Here is a 10,387-nt window from a genome sequence, read left to right on the forward strand (position 1 = left end):
TGGTACCTTTAAAGTCTACAATTTGCATCATACAGATTAATCAAAGTTGCTTTGCTTATTCACACAGAAAGCTTCTTTTTCTAAAGAAGACTGCAAATAACACCAAAGACTTCAGGTCACAGCTACCCCTACTGTTGCCTTAGCCTGAAGACCTAACTGAGAGCCCTACACTGAGGATTGCCAGATAGCAGTTTGCAGGAGGTTACCTGCTTCTGATGTGTTACTAGTACTTTTCTTTTATATACACAAATACATACATGCACACACGCAAATTATGTTTGACAGGTTAAGCAAGTCCTTGAAGTAAAGCAGATACTACACAGGCACTGTCTGTATCATATACAGACAGTACATACCACTGGCAAGCATATCACTTCAAAAAAACCCCAAAAGCCCAATCCCCTCCCCCAGCTTGCAGTTCTCTGCAGTGTCTAAGCTATCCGGAGGGAATACAAGGTTATGATCATGCCCTCTTCTAAAACGATAATCTTCTGAAAACAGCTAAAGCCATGATTAGTCAGATGGTGCCTAGAGTTACAAGAAGTGAGACAGAAAATTCCTTGCAGCACTTTAACCATTATCAGTGAAACCAAGGCATGAGAAAGGTGGTAAGTAACCAATGAAATTGAACAGGTAGCATAGCTGGAATTGCAGGAGAAAGCAGACAGGTCATACATTATAAGAAAACAGTAATCCCAGATGTTTTTTTCTCAATAAAACTAACAAGCAGAAGGCCCACATCATCCTAATTATGCAGAAGAACAGACGGAAGAGAAGCAAAAAGACGACCTCAACATTGGCAGAGAAGATGCCATTAGGTTAGGAAAGTGATGCAAGTCATCTCCACTCTCAAAAGATACTCCTCCATTAGTGATATGCACATTAAATCCACATCAAATGCTAGATGTCAGCTGCACGAAGCATGGACAGATGTTCAGTCACATTAAATTAACCCTACCTGCTACTCCAGGTAAGAATTTAACAGCTTTCCTCAATCCTCCTTCTGCTCCCCTCATCTAACACTACCATAACTTCCATGACATTGCTTGAATCAGAAAGGAGGAGGATGATCAGTGGGGAAAAATAGAAGGCAATACCACAAAGAAGCACAGAGCATTATAAGTTCTCCCCAAGAGAAATGGAAATAGCAGAGAAGCACATATCTTACTCCGATAATTACTCATGGTCTGGTGTCTGGAGAGCTGGAAATCATGCAAGTCTAAACTATTATTGATCCTGAAATGTATCCTCGTAGACCTTCGATCTTGGCTCCCCGATACGAGACCTAAATGACGACTTCTGACACACAGACCTCTCTCTTCCCCTCGCAAAGGGGGAAGAGAGCATTAAGAAGGCGCATTAAGGAAAGAGAGCACTTCTGCATTAACTTCTGCTACAGCATAACCAGTTACTCAACTGTACAGCTCATATTAGCAAAATTTAACATGTTATCCAAAATTACATAAAACCTGCTATGGTGTACTCAGAATAAATGTATGTTGGCTGGACAGTAAATGTAACAAGTCCACAGAGACTAGTCAAAGCCAAATTATGATCTTAAAGGTATTTTCCAATGTAAACGATTGTATGATTTGGTCCACGTTTACCGTGCAAAGACTGTTAACAAAGTTTAGCTGATGCATGGTACCTCTACGTGACAATGTCGTATGGAAAAAGACGGAGCTATTAGGAACAACGAATTCACACCGAGTTAATGCCTGTTTCTGGTTGACCTCTACAGAACTTTTCCTCTGTAGTTTTTCCTCCCAATCACACTAGCTATTATTTGAGGTCTTCGACAAGTCATTTTAAAGCTTTTTTTTTTTTAACTCTACTTCAGGTTCTACGCAAACTTTGTTTCCTCCAGACTTGGATTAAACATACTAGTAATCACTCAAAGACTGTTTGCTAAAAGGAGTAACAGCTGTGCCACCTTTCTTCAATTCTTGTCATTTTCATCATGTTAACAGTTCAACTCAGGACCACCTCCATATTTCTAGGACGAGTATAATAGAAAAAGTTAGTTTCCCTGAGTTACCATCCTATATGCATCATCCTAATGCCAGTGGATACTGTATTCTGTGTTTATACACAGACTATGTAATAAGATGATCAGCATGTTTAAAAGAATATGTACTTTAAATACTTAAAAGTTATTCAGTCTTCTAGATTGTAACAAAAAAAAACCAAACCAAAACAAAAAACCCCCACAACCAAAAAAACCCACCAGTAATCTTGAGTGTTCAACAGTCCCTCAAAAAGCACAGCGCAGCAGTTTCCAGGACTAGTGAAAAAACAGGGTAACACTAGCACTAGTCAAATTAGAGCACAGAGCAGGTGACTCCTTCCAAAAACATTAAATTACACATCCGCCGTTTTAAGAGAAAAGGGGTCTGCTTTCTAAAGTGCTTGGTTGACTTCACAGGCTCTCTTCACCTTGAAATGACCAAAGCCCTGAAACAAAGCTTCCCTGGTACTCCACCCAGCACCACTCCTAGCAATTGCATTTCGTTACCTCCCAGTTGTAACTCTAGGGAGGTGGCATTCAGTAAAGCACACACATAAACGCAGCTTCACATTCAGCAGCGGGGGTGCAGGTGGCAATGCAGACAAGGAGTCAGCACTACTGTCACCTTCCTACACAAGAAGCACAAAGATTATCTGTGCCTGTCTACCAGGTGGGAGATATACCATCAGTAAACTGTATAATAAAGGACAAATAAATGAATCCATCAAGCAAAAGAGCTGCTTTATTTTCATGCTACACATAAGGGTGGGTATGAGGGAGAAGAAATAGTTAAACGGCTCACACAGAGTCAGGCCCAAGTAACCTACACTGCATTATATGCATTAAGTCATAATACATTTGTTTCAACCAAAATATTTTCCATGCATTATGCAGTTGATTGCATTACTCTAAATGGATATCTAAATTAGCTCAGTTCAGAGACACAAATAAACTTGTTCTTGTTATTGCTTTCCACTGGAAAAAATACTGAAAGAAACATCACGAGAGCTCTCAGTTATGCAAAAGAAACTGCTTACATTAAAAGCCTTATAATGGAGTTCTTATCGGACAAATGTAAAGTCATGCAAGGAAGGAGACTGGTGATCTTCCAGAGCCATGTTAAATATTTGTTTTCAGGCTGTAGTCTCTCTCTTAGACCAGTTCTCCAGTGAAGAACAATGGTAAACCCACTCTCCTGGTACAGTATGGTGCTGCAGGATTCAACTGCCGCAGTTGCAAAACAACGAACTGCAGTTTATGCAGACTCACTGGTTTAATGTCTAAACAATATCTTAGCTATCCCTTCTGTGTTCAAGAACAGTATTTTCTTTATACAGCGAGAAGGTTCACAAGTTGCACTAAAACCCTTCATTGCGAGCAAACTGCCTCCACCTCCTCCTTCTCCTCTCAGCAGCACCAGCATCCCACCACATGAGGAACAAGACTCCTACCCTGCTCCTTTCCACCACATGTCCCCACGCAGAGAGGAGCATGTCGCAGCAGGTCCCTCGGGCAGCCACCTCTGAGATGAGTCTGTAAGGAGTAACTTGTGTAGGGGGTGACAAACTTGAGCAGATTTATTCCAAAAGCTTTGCATAACTGAAAGAGCATTTTTCCCCTAACTCCAGCCATCTACTCTACAGTATTGCTATCACATGCAGAAACAGACCATGGAGGACCTCTCATGCTATGGCCTGTTTCAAAGAAAACACAGTGGCTCTTAAGCAGGTATTTACATCAGAATTTAATGTGCAAGAATAAAGAAAAAAATATTTTATTTTGTACTGAAAAGGGCTTATATCCATCACCGTGTAACCTCACACTGAATGATCTTTCCCACTATACTTTAACTAGACAAGGGAAGCTAAGTTCTCAAGTAAACATGTTTTTTAATTCAGTGCCACTTGGGAAGTATCTAATCACAGATTTACAGCATCATCATGCTTTTTTTTAAAAAACTTGCAAAGACTGCAAAACCACAAAATCTGAATATATTAACTAAAAACCGAGATCAGTCAATGCAATACTGAAGTAAACATTGCCCACGTTTTACCTAGAAAAGTACTCACTTTGCCTGTAAAAGCATCCTTTTTATGACATCTTAACAGTAATTAGAAAAAAAAATCCACATAAAGTCTCAGGCAAAGGAACTTGCTGCATGCCTGGCAATAAGTGCTTCATGAATCTTAAAATGTTACATTTCTCCTTCAGCATGTGGCCAGGAATCTTTTATAATTCATGAACCAGATACCAACTGAACCTATAATTTACCAGACAAATCTCCTATCAACAATATAACACCCTTGCTAAGTAGCATCATCTAGTTATAAGCTGCTGCTCTTAACTTTACAAATGATCTATAAGAAATACAACATCTAAAGAACAGCTTTTCAAGGGAAAAAATACGTCAACTGCTGAAACAAGGCCCTCTGTAGATACTTAAAAAAAGACCTACCATACATAAGACAAACACAGGTTTGGAATGATGCTTCTACCCTTTGAAGAGTCAAGTAAATCATTTACAGATGTTATTTATTACTTTGAAGGGGAAAGGAGAAGTGAAAAATATCTTTTAATTTATTAAAGATTTTCCTACGATAGATAAAGCATTCCTAAGATAAGTAAAGCCCAAGACACAGCCAAATACTCAACTCAGTTTACTGGACCACCCACTTACTATCAGCTTTAAACACATGAATATTAAAACCAAACTATTTTCTGCTGAGGCACAATTCCCTAAACAGCTAAAACCGTCAATCAAAACAAGTCACCTGCAATCTGCATGCTTCCCCAAGTTGTGCAACACAAAATTCAATAAAAATATTTTTTTCACATTTCAATGACCAGTAACGTAGCTGCACTCCCAAGTCCAAGCCTTTTAAAAACCAACCTGCTAGTCTTTAAAATAACCTTCAAAATACTATGGCTTTGGTTTGCAGGCAAGCAAAAGATAACTCTGGAAGAAACAAGCTGGTTTCCCCTTATCTCAACTGAATAGTCATATTAACAGTTTCTGCAGTACTACAACACAAACACTCTGACAGGATTATTGCACTGGAAAATGTACAAACGTACAGATAGCATATGAACTAGCCCAAGCTTAGATGCAACGGGAACGCTATAAAATGGATGAACAAATGGTTGAATGAAAAAAAGAGGAAGATGAGATACACACACTCCCATATTGTGTCAAAGTCACTGGAACTGTAAGAAATTCCAAAGAGACAGATGTAGCATTTTTAATGGATGAAGGATCAGTGCTGCACCCTGTGCTGAGGGAACAAGCTGAGATAAAATCTCACATCCACAATTAAGAGTGTGAAGAAAATGAGGTTTATTTATTCCTCTCCTAACACCAGAAGTCCAAGCTACTTCCTCAAAACGAAAATCTCACTTCCCAAATGCCTCTTACCATCTGTCAAACACTTTTAGCTGCTCTCAAGAGGCTTCTTATGCTACTATATACGTTACATCTGCAACAGATTTTCTTGTTGTGGAGTACAGATGGAATAAAACATTGTTTTATAACAAACACAGCAAAATACCGCACCGGATTGCAAGTGTGTACCATCCAGAACCACTTACTCTGAATAAAACACTTCTCACTAACATATCTGCTGCTAATCAGTGCCCTATTACAAGCACTGTTTCCTAAACATGACTCACTTAGTTTATGGGGTTCAACACTGCACATACGCCCTCCTTTTAAAAGTCAATGTCAGTCCTCAAAACATCAAGGTCCACCAATTCTCTTGGTATGAAATTACAAAAATTAATTAATTGAGATAAATTACCAGAAAAGCACGCAACTTGCTGTTCCCAAAAGCTGGCCAAGTGTTTGTTTTAAGATAAAGCTACACAGAGCTGCATTATACACAAGCACAGAGCTTGTGTATAAATTGATGGAGTTTCTTAGGCAGAGAAACCACCTCTTTGATCAGAAGTTAATTTATAAATTAACATCCCCAAAATTATGCATATTCTTCAAGTCCAGGATCAAACTAAGTCCACAAAGCAGCAACAATAGATTTCCTCTACTAATTCCCAATATCATGATAGTGAATGTTCATTTTTCAGAATAACTAACTTTTTTTTTTTCTACCTTCTGGTTACAATTAGACCTTTCAACATCCAGAAAACTTGTGAAAGTCACACTAGTCTCTATATTTAATATGTTTTCAGCAGAAGCAAGGGGCTTACAAAGCCTTTTACGTTGCTCCTAGCTGTAAGGTCAGCATGACTCTCCATGCTGTGTTAGTGGACAAGCTGTAAATTGCAGAGGGAAGGAAGGAAACCATTGACATGCTGAAGTTAAACTGAGAAGTTATCAACTCTGCCCAAAACGCAAGGCAACAGAAAAAAATAAAATAACTCAAGCAAAATCCAGAAACAGTTCTCTAAAATTAATAAAAGCCTTCAGAAAAAACTTTTGTTGTTCTTGTGAGGTTTTTTTATTTGGTTGGTTGGTTTTTAAAAAACACACAAACAAACAAAAAACCCAAACAAAATAAAACACCAGAACTCTGCCCATGGCCTCTTATACCTTAAAAGTAATGTATTTCTGAACTATATTACCATCAACTACCTGTTATAATAAAAGGCTAACTAAAAAGAAAAGCTTTATTAATTCAACATCATTATGATCACATCAGAATGGGAGGGGGGAAGAAAAAAAAAATAGTCCTTTGGTAAAGAATTTTTTGGCATTTAGAAGTAGTATTTTTTACTTCCTCATCAATTCACCAAAACAGCCTAGGTGAAGAACTATGCTGTTTCATTTCCTGTAAAAACAGGGACTGCATAAATACCTGCCTCAAAAAGCTTTGAGCTACTGCTCCCTTCCTCCTGAACAGTACCTCCACAGTAGAAGCAAGTTCTTCATTAACAGCATACTGTATTATGAAACACAATTTATCTGACCAGGATTTGCACATCATAATTTTGGGAATAGGACCATCAACTTCTATGTTGGTATTACTTCTATCATATTGTACATATTGAAGAACCCACACTTCTACGTAGTAAGATAATCCTGTTTCCCAGAAAACAGCTGTCACTGTTTTCTGCACTGAAAGTCTTTTTCGGTCTTCCTTCATGATTCTCTGGTTTGTTGAACACTATAAGTTGTTTTTCTGCATTTAATCATAAATTTGAGTAACCCAGAGTTCAATGTAGGTTCATTAAAAAAACAAACAAACACAAAAACCCACCCCACACTGCTTGGCCCATTGGCAAGTTTTAACTATATGATGGCACGCAATTTCTGCAACAAATTTATTTTCTGTTCCGAAAGAGAAGCCCAAGAGACTAACAGATATTTGACAAACAGCCTAAAGTGACATAAATTTCACAGCATGGGGAGGGAGAAGGTAGAAAAACCCCGTAGAAATCTCCCCTGAAGGCTTCAGGAAACAGAAGTTGTGGGAAAGGCAGTGAGGGGGCAGGTGGTAAAACAGTAGTCAGTGAAGAGATGAAAGCCTAATAACTGACTTGACACAGTTTATTAAGTTTTGGCTGAGTGCTCTATGCAAAGAGCTGGACTGAGAGGGGGCTGGAACACAACTTCACAGAATACAAAACATGCATACTTTCTTGTACTAGGTAATGGCACAACATTTGAAAGCCAAAGAGCAGACAAAAGAAAAAGGCTAAGTATTGCATCACCTAAGACCCTCTTGATGACTTCAACAGAATTTTTTTTTTTAAAAAAAGGCAAATCTAAAAAAGATTTATCTTCAACAAATTTCTTTTCCCCAAAAATTACTTTCTATTAATTTCATCATTTTATTTCCCTTTGGAGTAAAACCCTGAGATAAAACAGTAGGTGCTAATGAAAGAACAGGAGCACATCAATTTGACTTTCTGTCCTGATTCAGTTCCCTGTAAGAAGTGTACAAGTCCAACATTTTTTCCTGCATTGTTGTAAAAGTTAACAAGCTTTAACACGCATTTATAAAAACTACTTGGAAGTACCCCAGAAGTCGACATTTTCGGGCAAAAAAATATGAGCTGGACAGCCCTTTTCTGAAAAGTCAGGTTTTAACTAATTTTACATAATAGCATGTTTAAAAGGAGCTCTTTCCCTGCCCCATGATTAAAGTAGAAAACAAACAAACAAAAAAAGGATCTGTTCATTGCTAGATCTAAGTTATAACAGTCTCAACAAATTCACTTTACTTACAGCGTCTTCATAACTGCACAACAGAAAAATAATTGAGCCAAAGGGCCCACAAGTGACCATAACCACACTTCTCTCTTTTTGCAACTAGTTTCAATTTTGAAGCAGACTGCATTAAATTACCACCAGGAAAGGAGGGCTCTACAACAAAGTTTTAGAAAGTCATATATACACACAAAACAAACTACTTCGAAGCTCAGGGGCTTTGATGAAAAACTAGTGCATGGCTAAAAACAACAAACATCCTCAGAAGTTTGCAGGGAACTCTAAAGCAAAACAGCACACAGAATTTTACCAGTCCCTTCTACAGCTACTTGACAGCCAATAAGTGAAATCATGCTCTTCTCCTTTCCCCCCCACCTTCATTTAAGGCCATCCTTATCACCTCTAAACTCTCACTACCTGGAGAGCAGACCTGATAAAGACAAGTGGGGTGCAACACCTCCATACACACTGCAACTGCTCATAACATTTGCCGTGCACTAACAAGTCAGTATCAACTACTATATTTTCAAAACTCTGCAAATTAGGTTTTTATTAAAAAAGCATTAGCAGGTGCTCAGCTGTGTAACACTTAGCGGATCAAATAGATTTACATTTCTGTGATTAAGTTGAAATGATCGAGAACTTCCAGATGAAAATCAGCACTTTTAAAAGGTTTCCTGTCCTCAGTCTTGAGAACTCCGTTTTGTTTGGACAGCAGTTCACAAGGAGCAATATCTCATGTTAGAAACATCTTCAGTGACAGACAGGATTTCATGGCTTTCCTCCTTTTGGAAAATTTATGCTATAGAAATGCTGTATAGAATTCACTTTATGAAGATTATTATTTCAAGCCAAAGTCTGAAGCTCATCTGAATTACCACCAAGTACGTTAAGCAAAATGCCTTTAGACAACACATGAATGTACTCTTTTGGAAGCGAGCCATTTATAAGGCCTGCTAATAAAGATGCCAAGGAGCGGCTGGCAGCAATAAGGGACTAGCGACAATAACCAGGATTTGGGTCCCATTCCCCCGGGCGCTGCTCAATCAGATTACTTCCCCAGCACCAAGGGAAGGACGTTACCGGCAATCAAAGAAGCTAAATTTTAACCGCATGCGGTACTTAACCCGACTGTTTTCAAGCCGTGGCTTGTGGCTCCTGGCGGGCCCAAGGCAATTAACAAAAGCCAGCCGATCGCCAACGCCTCAGCGGCCCCACGCTCGGTCGCGGGGCTGCCGCGCTGGGATGCAGCCGGGCTTCAGCACCTCCGCGGAGCCCGGCCCAGCACCCTCACGCACCCCGGCAAAACCACCCCCCGAGGCGGGCGCACGGCCCTGCCGCCACCGGAGAGCCCGGGGATGGGGGCTAGCGGAGACCCCCCCTCACCAGCCCCGCAGCCGCCGGGGAGAGGCAGCACACGGCGACACTCCGTGACGCCACGCCGCCACCTCTTCCCGCCAGCGGCGGGGACCTGAGCGGCATCACGACCCCCCCATCACCCCCCGCTAAGGCCGCAGCGGCTGCGGTAGGGCCCGGCAGGGCGAGTGACACCCGCCCTCCCGCCGGGCTCTCTCTCACCTCTCCCCGCAGCCAGGTCCAGCGGGAGGCGCGGCGGGGCGGCCCAGCCGGAGCCGGTGCGAGGACGGGAGGGAGGGGGGGGGAAGCGGCAGCCGGGACCCCTCCCCTCCCCGCCGCGGAGCTCCGCCTTTACCACCAACCGTTCCTGCCCCCTCAGGCGCGCTTCCCCCTCTCCTCGCGCGGCGCACGGTCGCCGCTTGATCCCCTCATCCGGGCGCGCGCGCAGGCGCGCCCCCGCCCCGTCAGTTGGCGGCTGGCAGCGGCCCCGCCCCCTCGTAGCACCGGCGGGCGGCCGTTAGCGCGGCCTCGGCCGTGGGGGTCTGAGGCGGCTCCGGGAAGGTGCCTCAGGTCCTGGGGAGGCGGAACGACAGCGGCCTCCCGGGCTGGGAGGCGGCTGAGTGTAGGGGTGGGGGGGTGAGCGGGCCGGCCGTCGGGGAAGGGAGCCGGAAAAAAAAAAAAAAAAAAAGCTGGTGTGGTGGGGGCTCTGGGTCTGTGACAGGGCTGAGGGGCCGAGCGAGGGTCCAGAGGTCGTTCCACAAGAGACAAAATTATAATCCCAAAACATTTTGGGGGACACTGTGAGGGGGTCTTTGCTGTGAAGGGGCTGCTGGAGTTCACAGGGTTGGAGCCTCCCTTCT

General features: G+C 42.0%; 1 protein-coding gene across 7 annotated transcripts in view; it reads right to left on the reverse strand.

The window, feature by feature from the left end:
- Window positions 1–9,993, reverse strand: part of OSBPL8 (oxysterol binding protein like 8) — a 96,657-nt gene extending 86,664 nt beyond the window's left edge. For 2 of the 7 annotated variants that reach the window (XM_074573644.1, XM_074573617.1), the window contains exon 1: window positions 9,750–9,971. The gene's annotated coding sequence lies outside the window, so the exon portion shown is untranslated. Of the gene's footprint in view, window positions 1–9,749 lie in introns of all 7 variants that reach the window. The other 5 variants (XM_074573669.1, XM_074573661.1, XM_074573653.1 and 2 more) reach the window with 5 other exon arrangements.
- Between the last annotated feature and the right edge of the window lie 394 nt (window positions 9,994–10,387).

The sequence above is a fragment of the Larus michahellis genome, chromosome 1 (genome assembly GCF_964199755.1).
Source record: "Larus michahellis chromosome 1, bLarMic1.1, whole genome shotgun sequence".
NCBI classification, from domain to species: Eukaryota; Metazoa; Chordata; class Aves; order Charadriiformes; family Laridae; genus Larus; species Larus michahellis.